The sequence below is a fragment of the Delphinapterus leucas genome, chromosome 1, assembly GCF_059928025.1.
Source record: "Delphinapterus leucas isolate spDelLeu-1000000601 "Yukka" chromosome 1, BTC_Dleu_Yukka2, whole genome shotgun sequence".
In the NCBI taxonomy this organism is placed as follows: Eukaryota; Metazoa; Chordata; class Mammalia; order Artiodactyla; family Monodontidae; genus Delphinapterus; species Delphinapterus leucas.
In genome coordinates this window covers 168,282,375-168,296,085 of record NC_143129.1, presented here as the reverse complement: position 1 = coordinate 168,296,085, position 13,711 = coordinate 168,282,375, and the positions used below count along the sequence as shown (strand labels likewise).

General features: G+C 43.3%; 1 non-coding gene across 1 annotated transcript; it reads left to right on the top strand.

Moving 5' to 3' along the window:
• The first annotated feature begins 2,707 nt into the window (after positions 1-2,707).
• Positions 2,708-2,841, top strand: LOC115803902 (U11 spliceosomal RNA). The gene has a single exon (XR_004024701.2). It is a non-coding gene; the product is annotated as a U11 spliceosomal RNA (small nuclear RNA).
• Positions 2,842-13,711: the final 10,870 nt, after the last annotated feature.

Sequence of the window (13,711 nt, the reverse complement as noted above, 5' to 3'; positions counted from 1 at the left end):
TCTGGAGCCCGGGTCCTCACAGTAAGATGGACAAGAACCCAAGAACCCACAGACATAAAGGAATGTACAAAGGGCTGGGACAGCAAAGAGTGAGCAGCAGTGTCAGCAGGAAAAGCTGCCTCCTACCTGTATTGGTGTAGCAACTTGCTCTCCCTGTCTTTATATCTTGCCATCCTCATCCCACCAAATTCCCAATCCACTCTTAACCCTGCCACAGATCCAAATTCACAGATTCCAGGCCCCTTCACCACTAAGTTCTAAGTTATCTTCCTAGTCTTATTGCTCTGCCACTGCTCTCTTCATTATCCTAAGGGTCTGGCATACCATTTTTGTTTTTGCACTCCATCTTTTTAAGACCCAGTTTACTTTTTTTGCTTTTATTTTTTATACAATTTTTAAAAGTTACACTCCATTTACAGTTATTACAAAATATTGGCTATGTATTTCCCATGTTGTACAATACGTCCTTGTAGCCTATCTCTTACACCCAACAGTTTGTATGTCCCACTTCCCCACCCCTAAATTGCCCCTCCCCCGTCCCCGCTGGTAACCACTAGTTCTCTAAATCTGTGAATCTGCTTTTTCATTATATTCACTAGTTTGTTGCATTTTTTAGATTCCCCATATAAGTGACATCATACAGTATTTGTCTTTGTCTGACTTATTTCACTTAGCATAATGCCCTCCAAGTTCATTCATGTTGCTGCAAAAGGCAAAATTTCATTCTTTTATACATAAATATAAATATATTTCTTTTTTATCCATTCATCTGTTGATGGACACTTAAGTTGCTTCCATATGTTGGCAATTGTAAATAATGCTGCTATGAACATTGTGGCGCATGTATATTTTCACATTATTCTTGTTTTTTTCAGATGTATACCAAGGGATGGAATTGCTGGGTCGTATGATAGTTCTGTTTTTAGTTTTTTGAGAAACCTCCATAGCGTTTTCCACAGTGCACCACTACAGGTGGGAGGCAAGATAAACACAAAACTGTTAATAGTAGTTTGGGAAAAGCATTCTCACATTTCTGTACTGTATCAATTTCTTTACAATTAGCACAAAGTTTTTATATTAAAAGTGAAGTATACATGAATGATTCCATTTTTATGCCTTTCTGGAAAAGGCAAAACTACAGGGCCAGAAAAGAGGTTGCCAGGATTGGGAATGGGGGGAGGAGTTGACTAGAAAAGGGGACAAAGGAACTTTTTGGGGTGATAGAAATGTTTTGATTGATTGTGGTTAACAGATACATGTCTGTTCAAGTTTGTTAAAACTCACAGAACTGTATGATAAAAAAATGTGAACTTACGGGCTTCCCTGGTGGCTCAGTGGTTAAGAATCCGCCTGCCAATGCAGGGGACACGGGGTCCAGCCCTGGTCTGGGAAGATCCCACATGCCGCGGAGCAGCTAAGCCCATGCGCCACAACTACTGAGCCTGCACTCTAGAGCCCGTGAGCCACAACTACTGAGCTCACGTGCCACAACTACTGAAGCCCACGCGCCTAGAGCCCGTGCTCCGCAAGAAGAGAAGCCACCGCAATGAGAAGTCTGCGCACCGCAAGGAAGAGTAGCCCGTGCTCACTGCAACTGGAGAAACCCCGCGTGCAGCAATGAAGACTCAACGCAGCCCAAAAAAAAAAAAAAAAAAAGTGAATTTACTGTGTATAAATTATACCTCAAGAAACCTGACTTTAAGAAATGAAATAGAGAAAATATAGAATGCACGGACTATATTTTTAAAATAATTTTAATTGCACAAGTAATAAAATGCACAATAATAAAATAATCTGTTCTTTTTAAAAATGAGAACATTACAGGTAAATCTAAAGTTTTGTGTGTCTCTGCCCTCATCCAGATTCCCTCTCTCCCTCCTTTCCAGAGGTAATTGATATGTGTTAATAATAGAAACATGTAGCCATTGAAAATAAAGCACTGGGTTTTGTGTGCACACGTATGCTCTTTATTACGGTATCATGCGGTACCGTATTCAACACCGTCTTCATTCAATTTTTTTATACCTGTTGATAAAGCGCAGTATTACTTTGTTTCCGTTAATGGTGTCATGCTGTAACTTATTCTGCAACTTTTATCTGTCAATTTTTTTGATGTCTAATTCACTCTTTAGAAGTACAGCAGATGGCATTCCACTTTATGAACCCACCACATTCTGCTCTTTCATTGTTGTGTAGGTGAAGATTAATTAGCTCCCAGTTTTTTGCTCTTACAGGGATCCGGTGCCTCCAGTGCTCACGTGCTGGGGCAGCTTCAGGGTGGACGGCTAGGAGTGGCACAAGTTTGTGCATTTTCAATTTTAACAGGATGGGATTTGTGCCTTCCCCAGATAGGCACCCACAGCTGCGGGGAAGTAGGTCTCGCAGAGCCCCAGACCAGCTGTAAGTCGTCACGGTTCCCTCCCACAAACCCCTCCTCCCCGCCCCTCCCTCTGCACCCGCCGGCATCTTCCCAGCAAGCACTGCGCATATTTGCATATAACTAAAATCTTAGCTTTTACTTTTAAATGAAAATCCAAAAATAAACGATAGAATCTCTTTATGAAGCCTTCTCTCCGGCTCAGAAGTTCCTGCGGTTACACCCTCAACTTCGGGAACTCTGAGTAGAAAATTGTAACGACTTTGTTTTCACCTTTATCATAAAAGGGATTTGCCGACACTGCCACCCTGCTGTTATCGCTAATGCGCTAAAAAGGGCTTCTGTCGTGAGTGACACACGTGGGGCAGCTCGTTTGTTCTTCGTGCGGAATCGACATCAAGAGATTTCGGAAGCATAATTTTTTGAAAACCGGGCAGCTAGTGATCGTTGGTCCTGGCGCCCTTTTTTCCTGGTTTAAAAATACAGAGTACTCTGTTTTCACTAGTTAAAATGATGTGAAGATTTTTTCGCAAGCGAATGAGTTATCGTTTTTTCAGCCGACCCAAGTTCGAGCCCTGGTCTGAGAAAATCCCGTATGTCAGGGCGTAGGAATCCCGTGCGCCGCGATTGGTGAGCCCACGTGCCGAAACTGTTGAAGCCCATGCATGTAGAGCCTGTGTTCTACAACAGCTAAAGCTAGCACAGCGTCAAGTCCGCGCACCGCAACAAAAAGTAGTCCTGGTTTTTCACAGCAGCGCAAACCCGAGCGCAGCAACGGAGACCCCAAGCAGCCAAAAATAAATAAATAATTTGTAAAAAAAAAATATATATATATATATATCTCGTGATAAATTCCTTTTATGGTGTACGATGTTTAGTTTCCAGAAATCTAGGGGAGGTGTCGGGGTTGTGAATTGTTTGTGAAGACTGCTTTCACAAGCAATTGATTTTTTTTTTTCTAAACAGCAGAAGCAGGTACTTTTCTCCTTTCACAAGTTAGGAACGTAGGCAACGAAAATGATATATTTGTCCGTGAGTTCACTGCTCTAAGCCGAGAAAAAGACTTTCTGTACCCTTTACAGTTGTTTGTCTGCAAAAGCGATGGAATTATCATGCAAAACGTATTTTGTAAAAATTTCTCACGTTGAGAAATTGGGATTGACATGTATGCATAAACAGTAGTATGCATGGAACAGGTAACTAATAAGAACCTGCTGTACAAAAAAAAAAATCCCCTCCTTTTTTTTTACCAGATGTACGTATCGCTTTGTAAAGCTGTGTTGATGTTCATATAGCTTTTGTCGTTTAAAAACGTAGAGGCAATACCTTAAAACACCAGTGAAGTAGCGCTTTCTTACTGCTGATAGCAACAACCTTTCTGGAGAGCAGTTGGGCAAGAGACATAAAAATCTAAAACCTTCAAAAAAATTCGTGTCTCAAGAATACGTTCTCACATGAGATTTAGGGAATTCCCCCACAGTTCAAGGGTTACGACGGTTCGCTGCCACTGCAGCTGGCGCAGGTTAGATTTCCTGGCCGGGAAACTGAGATTCTGCCGCCCAATGGGGACGAAAAGAAAAGAGAAAGATTTAGCTACAAGGATTCATTAATTCTAACAAATGTATCGTGTACTCATATGTAGTGGTCCCTCCATATCCGTGCAGGATGGGAAAGGTGGTTCCAGGATCTGCCGTTGGATACCAAAATCCGTACATATACAAGCGGCCTACGGACTTCCCTCATGGCGCAGTGGTTAAGAATTCGCCTGCCACTGCTGAGTACACGGGTTCAAGCCCTGGGCAAGGAAGATCCTATATTGCCGCAGAGCAAGTAAGCCCGTGTGCTACAACTACTGAGCCTGCACGCCCAGCCTGTACTCAGCAACAAGAGAAGCCACCGCAATGAGAATCCTGCACGCCACAACAAAGTACCCACTGAGTGGCCACAGAGTAGCCACTGCTCTCTGCAACTAGAGAAAAGCCCGCACACAGTAAGAAAGACCCAATGCAGCCAAAAGCAAAACAAAACAAGAAACGGCCTAGTGTTTGCATGTAACCTATGCACATCCTCCAGTTATATTTTAAATCATCTCTAGATTACTTATAATACCTAATACAATGTAAATGCTATGTAAAATAGTTGCAGGGAGGTGGCAGATTCAAGTTTTGCTTTTTGGAATTTTGGAACTTTCTGGATTTTTTTTTAATCCATGGTTGGTTGAATCTGTGGCTGCAAAACCTGGGGATACAGAGGGCTGGCTGTATTATTTTGCTCACTTAACAAATGAGAAAACAGAAGCTCTGAGAGGCCCAGATCACAGAGCTAGAAAGTAGCAGTCAAGAGGTGAGCTCGGGTCTTCTGAGACGAATCCTTTGCTCTCACGGCACAGAATACCCAAGGAGGATGTCAACTAGAGTGGAATCTGTTAGAGAAGGAAAATTTATTAGGAAAGTGAAGCTTTTTTCGTTTTACTTATCCGTATTTTCCAGTTTTCTAAGAAAATATGGAATACACGAAAAGATTAGAGAAATAATGAGGACACATAGTCACTGGAATACAAATGATGAAAAACAAAATCAGACTCACAAAGAAGCCAGTCACAGAAGACCACATATTATATGATTCCTTTTACACAAGATGTTCAGAAGAGGCAAATCTATAGAGACAGAAAGTAGGTTAGAGATTGCCTGAGACTGGAGTTGAGAGCAGGGACTGACTACAAATGGGCATGAGGGATCTTTTTGGGGTGAAGGAAATGTTCTAAAAGTAAATTATGTTGCACAACTTTATAAATTTACTAAAATCATTGAATTGTACACTTAAAATGGGTAAGTTTTATGATATGTAAATTATATTTTAATAAAGTTGTAAAAAAAATCAAGGGCTAAAAGGAGAAAAGTTCACTCAGCTAGGAGCCTGAGAATATATAATCAGTTTATGGAATAAGTTCCCTACTTTAGAAACTTAAAAAAAAATTTATTTATTTTTGACTGCGTTTGGTCTTCGTTGCTGCGCGCGGGCTTTCTCTAGTTGCGGCGAGCAGGGGCTACTCTTCCTTGCGGTGATCGGGCTTATTGTGGTGACTTCTCGTTGTGGAGCACGGACTCTAGGGTGTGCGAACTTCAGTAGTTGTGGTACATGGGCTCAGTAGTTGTGGCACATGGGCTTAGTTGCTCCGTGGCATGTGGGATCTTCCCAGACCAGGGCTCGAACCCGTGTCCCCGGCGTTGGCAGGCGGATTCTTAACCACTGCACCATGAGGGAAGTCCCTAAGAAATTTGACTTAAGTAGATTTCTTGTATTTTGAGCTTCTGTGTGTTAGCTGAAAACTTTTCACTCACTCATTAAAACCCTTTAATGGCACCTAACTAGCTTGGGTTAACATCCTGTAAATTTTGAGTGACCCACCACCTTCTTTGTTCTCAGGGCTCAAGCCACACTGGTCTTCTTTCGGTTTCTCCGAAGCCACTACTCTCCTCAACTTAGGACCTCCAGAAATTTCTCTCCTCCACCTGGAAATACTCTTTCTCAACGGCCTGTCTTCCTCTCCCCTTCTCCCAAAGTGGCTAACTCCTCCTCATTCTTCATATGTCAGTTCAAATGTCACTTCCTCAGAGAGGGCTTCCTTGATCCCTCCAACCCTCACTAGGTTAGCTCCCCTACACTCTATTACACTCTTTCATAGCACCATATACTTCTCTGCAGAACATTATCATGATTGTTATTAATGTATTAGTTGCAAAATTAATTGTTCAGTATCTATATTCCCCAGCCAGATGTCATGTATGTGAGGGCAGGGAACTTATTGATGTCTTATAGACCACTTGTGTCCATGGTTTCTGGTGTGGTACTTGGCACATAATAGACATTCAATACATATTTGTAGAGCATTTCACAATCCATGAAGTTCTTGTGTATATACAATTACATTGGCCACTATTTACTAAGCACCTACTATGTCCTAGGATATAGGAGTAAACAAGATAGCGTGTTTCTGTCCATTCTAGAGAGTTGACTGTAGGACAAAACAGTCTTCTCATTTTACAGGTAATGAAGACTACACCACTTGCAAGAAAGTAGCAGACCCTTCTGAAATTAAAATAGAATTACTTCAAATAATATCAGAGACTCCCAACTGGATGGGTTTACTGCAGGCGGGTGGGGGAAGGGGAGGTGGTTCAGGGAGATGGATTTTGAGAGGCTAGGAAGCTTTGGTGTTTTGAAGGATGGAGGGGAAGAGGGTGGCAGTTTGTCAGAAGAGAAGAGGAAGTTTCCATCCTTCAGATGGGCAGATGCCAGCATGGCTCCTCTCTTGAAACCAACCAAATCTGGTTCCTGAGATCCCCTCTCTCGGATGTTGGGATCAGTGACCACTGATAAGAAATGAAGGTCACACAAAAATTGTAGTCTATACACTAACTGAAAAGGAAATTAAGAAAATAATTCCATTTACAATAATATCAAAAAGAATAAAATACTTAGGAATAAATTTAACCAAGGAGGTGAAATGTAGCCAAGGAGGAGTGTAACTTGTACATTAAAACTACAAAACATTGCTGAAAGAAATTAAAGAAGGCAGAAACAAATGGAAAGACATTCCATGTTCACAGGTTGAAAGACTTAATCTTGTTAAGATGCCAGGACTAGCCAGAACAAACTGTGGATTCAATGCAATCCCTATAAAAATCCCAATGACATTTTTTACAGAAATATTTAGAAAAACCCATCCTAAAATTCATTTGGATTCTCAAGGGACCCTGAATACCCAAAACACTCTTGAAAAAGAACAAAGTTGGAGGACTAAACTTCCCGATTTCAAAACTTACTACAAAGCAAACTAAGTAAAAATGTTGTGGTATTGGTATAAAAACAGACATATAGACCAATGGAATACAATAGAGAGTCCAGAAATAAATTGTGACATCAAATGATTTTTGATAAAAGTACCAAGACCATTCAATGGAGAAAGGACAGTTTTTTCAGCAAATACTGTTGGGAAAACTGGATATCCACATGCAAAAGAATGAAGCTGAAATTTTACCTTAAACCACATACAAAAAATAACTCAGATCAAAGATCTAAACTTAAGAGCTAAAACTATAAGGTGCTTAGAAGAAAACAGGAGAAAAGTTTTATGACATTGCATTTCATAATGATTTCTTAAATATGACACCAAAAGCACAGGCAACAAAAGAAAACATAAGTAAATTGGACTTCATCAGAATTTACAACTTTTGTGTATCAATAACCGCTAACAATAACCACTACAGAATGGGAGAAATTATTTTCTCTGTCCCAGACCAACTTTTCCCTCTTCTATAGTGTCACCTCCTGCCCATGCCAGAGGATGAAACTCTAGGGCTGTCAGGACCAGGCCTTGAGTGGAATCTGCAGCAGGCCTGCTGTGGTGGGACCAGCTGAAGAATTCATGCCTGAGCTGGAGGAGCAGTGGGCTCCCCTACCAGCCTGCTGTGGCCTTCCCAGTACGTGGGCCCAGGGCCCAGGGCCCAGTGTGACCAGAACAGCGAATTTGGAAGAGGAGGAGGAAATCCTTTTGTTTGATATCTCTGGAGTTGTAAATGTTGATAACCAATTAAAAACAAAAACAAACAAACAAAACTTCAGGCATCCTCTGGACTCTACATTATCCATTTGTGAAGAGTTATGCCCTATGGGTCCCCAGAGTGGGCAGCCTCTGGTCTCTCTTCCCAGGTATCTACTTCCAGCTGGGAACACTGTCTCCAGCTTCCTGGCCAGCTACTAACTCTGCAATTTCAACATGTCCACAACTGAATTCATAATTTTTATCCCTACTTCCCCTTAGATTCCCATCCCCCCATCAAACCTGCTTCTCCTCTTGTTTTCTCCACCTCAGTGAATGGCACCTCCATCACTTAGTCACCTCCAAAAGACCCCTCTAAGACCACCTCCTGAATCCCCACCGTCATCACCTGTTCTGTTATATTACAGCCAGAACCTCCTAATTGGTCTTTTGACTTCCTATCATGCTGCCGCCTTCTTTTTTTTTTTTTTTTAATATTTATTTATTTTGGCTGCGCCAGGTCTTAGTTGCGGCATGCGAGATCTTCGTTGCAGCATGTGGGGTCTTTTAGTTGCAGCATGTGGGCTTTCTTAGTTGTGGCATTCAAACTCCTAGTTGCAGCATGCATGCGGGATCTAGTTGCCTGACCAGGGATCGAACCCTGGCCCCCTGCGTTGGGAGTGCAGAGTCTTACCCACTGGACCACCGGGGAAGTCCCCTGTCATGCTGCCTTCTCGTCTTCATTCTTTTTTTTAAATTTATTTTATTTATTTTTATTTTTGTCTGCGTTGGGTCTTCGTTGCTGCGTGCAGGCTTTCTCTAGTTGCGGCGAGCGGGGGTTACTCTTCATTGCGGTGTGCGGGCTTCTCACTGAGGTGGCTTCTCTTATTGTGGAGCATGGGCTCTAGACGAGCGGGCTTCAGTAGTTGTGGCACGTGGGCTCAGTAGTTGTGGCTCTCAGGGTCTAGAGCTCAGGCTCAGTAGTTGTGGTGCACGGGCTTAGTTGCTCTGAGGCATGTGGGAATCTTCCTGAACCAGGGTTCGAACCCATGTCCCCTTCATTGGCAGGCAGATTCTTAACCACTGCACCACCAGGGAAGCCCTCATCTTCATTCTTAACTCCTCCAATGGCCTTCCTTTCCCTTAGAATTAACCTTGTGCTTCTCATCGTGGTCTACAAGACCCTGCATGAGCTGGCACTGGGATCTTTTTACTCCTTTTTTTTCTGTCACTCTGCTCCAGCCTGACTGGCCTTCTCCAAGTTCCTCCAACACATGGATTTCACAGCCTTTGCCTGTGCTGTTTCCCCATAGAATCCTGGAATGTTCTGCTTCCAGATCTTCACCTGGCTCCTTCTCATCCTCCATGCCTTAGCTCCCGAGCCAGGCCTTTCCTGTTCTCACTGTGTCTAGTTATATCCCCTCCCCAGTCACTGTCTCTCTCACATCTCCTTTATAGCCCTTACTGACACCTGGCATATCCTGTCCCTTGTCTATATCCACTTCCCTCCTCTCTCCCCCACTTCCCCTCTTTTTCTACCCCCCCCCCGCAATAGAATGCAATATTCTCTGCAATAGAATGTCTATGAGAACAGAGACAAAATCTATTTTATTCACACGGGACTCCCAGCCCCTGGAACATTGCCTGGTACATAGAGAGCACTCAAAAATCTGTGTTTACTAAAGACTGCCTGCACTTTTGTGTCTACCTCCCCACCCCTCGCAGCTCACCCCACCCTCTGTATCACATTCTCGGAAGCCAGAAGCCACTAATAGATGGGGACTGAAACTGGAAGGGAGGAAGTTCCGCCCGTGGGTGCAAAAAAAAAAAATTGGGGATGAATCCAGATACAGTTAAGTGAATCACCTCCTCCACACACCAGCCCCACCCACCCCTACTGTCCTCCACCACCACCAAAGCAAAAGGCTAACTTGCTGGTTTTGGAGCCAGAGAGGATAAAATTCAAGTCCTGCTGACTCTGTGACCTTGAATCAGTCTCTGCCTTGGCCTCAGTTTCCTCATCTGTAAAAGGAACACGATAATGGTACCTCATTCACAGGGAGGTTGGGAAGAGTAAATGTGGTAATCCACACTCATAGAGGGACTGGGAATCATGTCTGGAATGTAATAAGCACTCAAGAAATGCCAGCTGGTATTATTATTAATACTCCAACTGGCACCACCCACCTGCCTTTTAGAATAGAGCCCAGTCAGCTGCCTCCATTGGCTACAGGACCTTAGTTAAGGCCCTCTCTGGGCCTCAGTCTCCCCATCTGTGGCAGGGACCATTAGTAGCTACACTTATGAGTACATGCTCTCTACCAGGCGCTTGGCATATGCACTGTTATGCCCACTAGAGTGTAAGCTCCCTCAGCTCATGACCAGCTTCCTGCCCAGTGCCAGGGACATCATAGGCATGCCCAAAACCTCGCTCTTCACCGTCTCTTATTTTCTTTAAATTATCTTATTTTATTTTATTCATTTTTAATTTTTAAAATTGTGGTTAAAATATACTTAACATAAAATTTATCATTTGAACCATGTTTACGTGTCCAGTTCAGCGGCATTAAGTACATTCACAGTGTTGTGCAGTCATCACCACCATCCATTTCTAGAACTTTTTCATCATCCTCAGTTGAAACTCCCATTAAACACTAACTTCCCAAACCCCCCTTCCCTCGGCCCCTGGTAACCACTATTTTACTTTCTGTCTCTATGAAGTTGACTATTTTAGTTACTTCAAATAAGTGGACAGAGCCTGGAATTAGGACGGATCCATTGGGAGTGGCAGCTCTGCAACTTCTTAGACTTGCAACCTGAGGCTGTGCCACTTAATTTCACTGAGCCTGTTTTGCCTTTTCTGAGAAACGGGGATAACACTCCCTACCTGGAAAGGAAATTTCCTGCCTGGAATTTTATCTATGGAAAGGCTCCTAGCACACTGCAGACACAGAGAAAGGGCTTAAGCAATGTTAGCTTCTTTTCCCTTCAATCCTATGAGCAGCTAGTCTCAGGAAATCATAATGGTTAGGCCATAGCATAGACTGAGGTCAAGAGCTCAGATTCTGGTTCTACCACATACCAACTATGCGACCTCAGTTTTCCTATCTGTAAAATGGGGACACTGCTAGTACCTACCTTGTGGGAATTCCATAAGTTAATAACAAGTGTTAAAAGTGGCCTGGGGGGTCTTCCCTGGTGGCGTGGTGGTTAAGAATCTGCCTGCCAGACGTAGAGAATGGACTTGAAGACATGGGGAGGGGGAAGGGTAAGCCTGGGACGAAGTAAGAGAGTGGCATGGACATATACACACTACCAAACGTAAAATAGATAGCTAGTGGGAAGCAGCCGCATAGCACAGGGAGATCAGCTTGGTGATTTGTGACCACCTAGAGGGGTGGGAGAGGGAGGGTGGGAGGAAGATGAAAGAGGGAGGGGTTATGGGGATATATGTATACGTATAGCTGACTCACTTTGTTATACAGCAGAAACTAACACACCATTGTAAAGCAATTATACTCCAATAAAGATATTAACAAATAATAATAATGAACATTGCTTTGCAATCAAATCTCAAAAAAAAAAAAAAAAAGAATCCGCTTGCCAATGCAGGGGACACAGTTTCGAGCCCTGGTCTGGGAATATCCTACATGCCGTGGAGCAACTAAGCCCCTGCGCCACAACAACTGAACCTGCATGCCACAACTACTGAAGCCCATACGCCTAGAGCCCGTGCTCTGCAATGAGAAGCCACCACAGTGAGAAGCCCGCGCAGTGCAAAGAAGAGTAGCCCCTGCTTGCTGCAACTAGAGAAAGCCTGCACACAGCAACGAAGACCCAACACAGCCAAAAATAAAATAAGTTAAATAAATTAAAATAAATAAATAAGTTAAATGGCCTGGCACTTAGTAAGCTTTAGCTGTTATTATTCATGCTGCTGTTGTTGTTACTTGGCTTGAAATAAACATAGTCAAGAGCCAGCAGAGCTGCAGTTCTTCCACCTGGCTGTCCATTAGAGTCATCGAGGGACATTTTAGAAAATTTTCATGGCCAGGCTCTAGCTTCACAGATTCCACTTGAATTTATTTGGGGTGGGACTCTGGTATGAGTATTTTATAAGATCTCCCCAAGTGATTCTATGTGCAACCAGGGATAGGAGGGCCACAATGGTGGGGTAACTAGGAGCATGGGCTCTGGAGTGCAACTGCCTAAGTTCAAATACAACACAGCCAACAAATAGATATATGAATGTGGGAAAGTTTGTTTTTTTTTCTGTTTTGGCTGCGTAGCTTACACAGGATCTTAGTTTCCTGACCAGGGATTGAACCCGGGCCCTTGGCAGTGAAAGCACAGAGTCCTAACCACTGGACTGCCAGGGAATTCTCTGAATGTGGGAATGTTCTTAATCTCTCACGTTACACTGGGTTAATAACAGGACCTGGGAGGTTATATAGATCTAATGTGCTTAGAGCAAGCTCTCAGCAGATCTGGGTACCACTGTCCCTCAGTTTCCCTGCTGTTTTCAAACTGATTGCAGCCACTGTGGGCCTTGTCCAGTTCACACCCACAGTGTCCCCAAGGGGGCCTGGAAGCCTTGAACATCCCACACGGAGGCCTCTCCTAACCCTGCCAGCTACCCCCAAAGTTATTTTTGGCCCTTCCACTGTTCATCTTTTTTAGTCACCCAAAATGAACAGAATTATCTCCCAAGCAAAATTGTCTGCTCAGAAATCAGAGAGACCCCAAGAATGCTAGAGGGGAGGATAGAACCAGACTGGCCATTCAAGTATGTCTCATATTGAAAAGAAGAAGGAAAAGGGAATTCCCTGGTGGTCCAGTGGTTAGGACTCTGCACTCTCATGCTCTCACTGCCAAGGGAGGGTGTGGGTTCAATCCCCGTCAGGGAACTAAGACTCTGCAAGCTGCTCAGCCCAGCCAAAAAAGGGGGAGAGGGAGGGGGATGCGGTGGGGTGAGGCTGAGGTGGGGTGTGGGAAGAGGAGAAGAAAAATTATTCTCTTCAATGTTTAGGAAACAGTGTTTAAGGGGAAAAGAAGAATAACACAGATTGCACATTCAGGACAATTCTTCAAGCTAAAGGAAAAAAATGCATAGAAAAAAGACTGGAAGGAAATATACCACATGTTAAATACGTGGGGTTTTTTTCCTGCTTCTCCATCCTTTTATGCATTTTACAATTTTCTGCAGTGAACAGGTAATTACAGGAAAAACAATTAAGTGAAAAAATAAAAAAGGAAAGCCTTCACATGACTTTTTCGCCTCTTAAGATAATCATCTTTTTGCCTTATGCCTTAGTTCCTTCTTTTTGTCAAAAAATTTTAAAGAATTTTCTCCACTCACTGTTTCTGCTACTTCTCCCACTTACCATTTGATTCACTCCAATCTGGCCTCCTCCCTAACCTCGGAGGTGACCCACCCTGGAAGGATCAGCAATATCCTCTTAGCTGCTAAGTCCAATGACTTCTCCTTTTTCCTCGCCTGATCGCTCTGCAGTATCTGGCATTGTTGGTGCCATCTTCTTCTTCTTTTTAAAAAAAAATATTTATTTATTTAGGCTGCTCCAGGTCTTAGTTGTGGCATGCGGGATCTTTAGTTGCGGAGTGTGGGCTCTTTTAGTTGCAGCATGGGATTTAGTTGCAGCATGCAGACTCTTAGTTGTGTCATAAGGACTTCTTAGTTGCAGCACACATGCGGGATCTTGTTCTCCGACCAGGGATCAAATGTTGGCCCCCTGCACTAGGAACCCGGAGTCTTACCCACTGGACCACCAGAG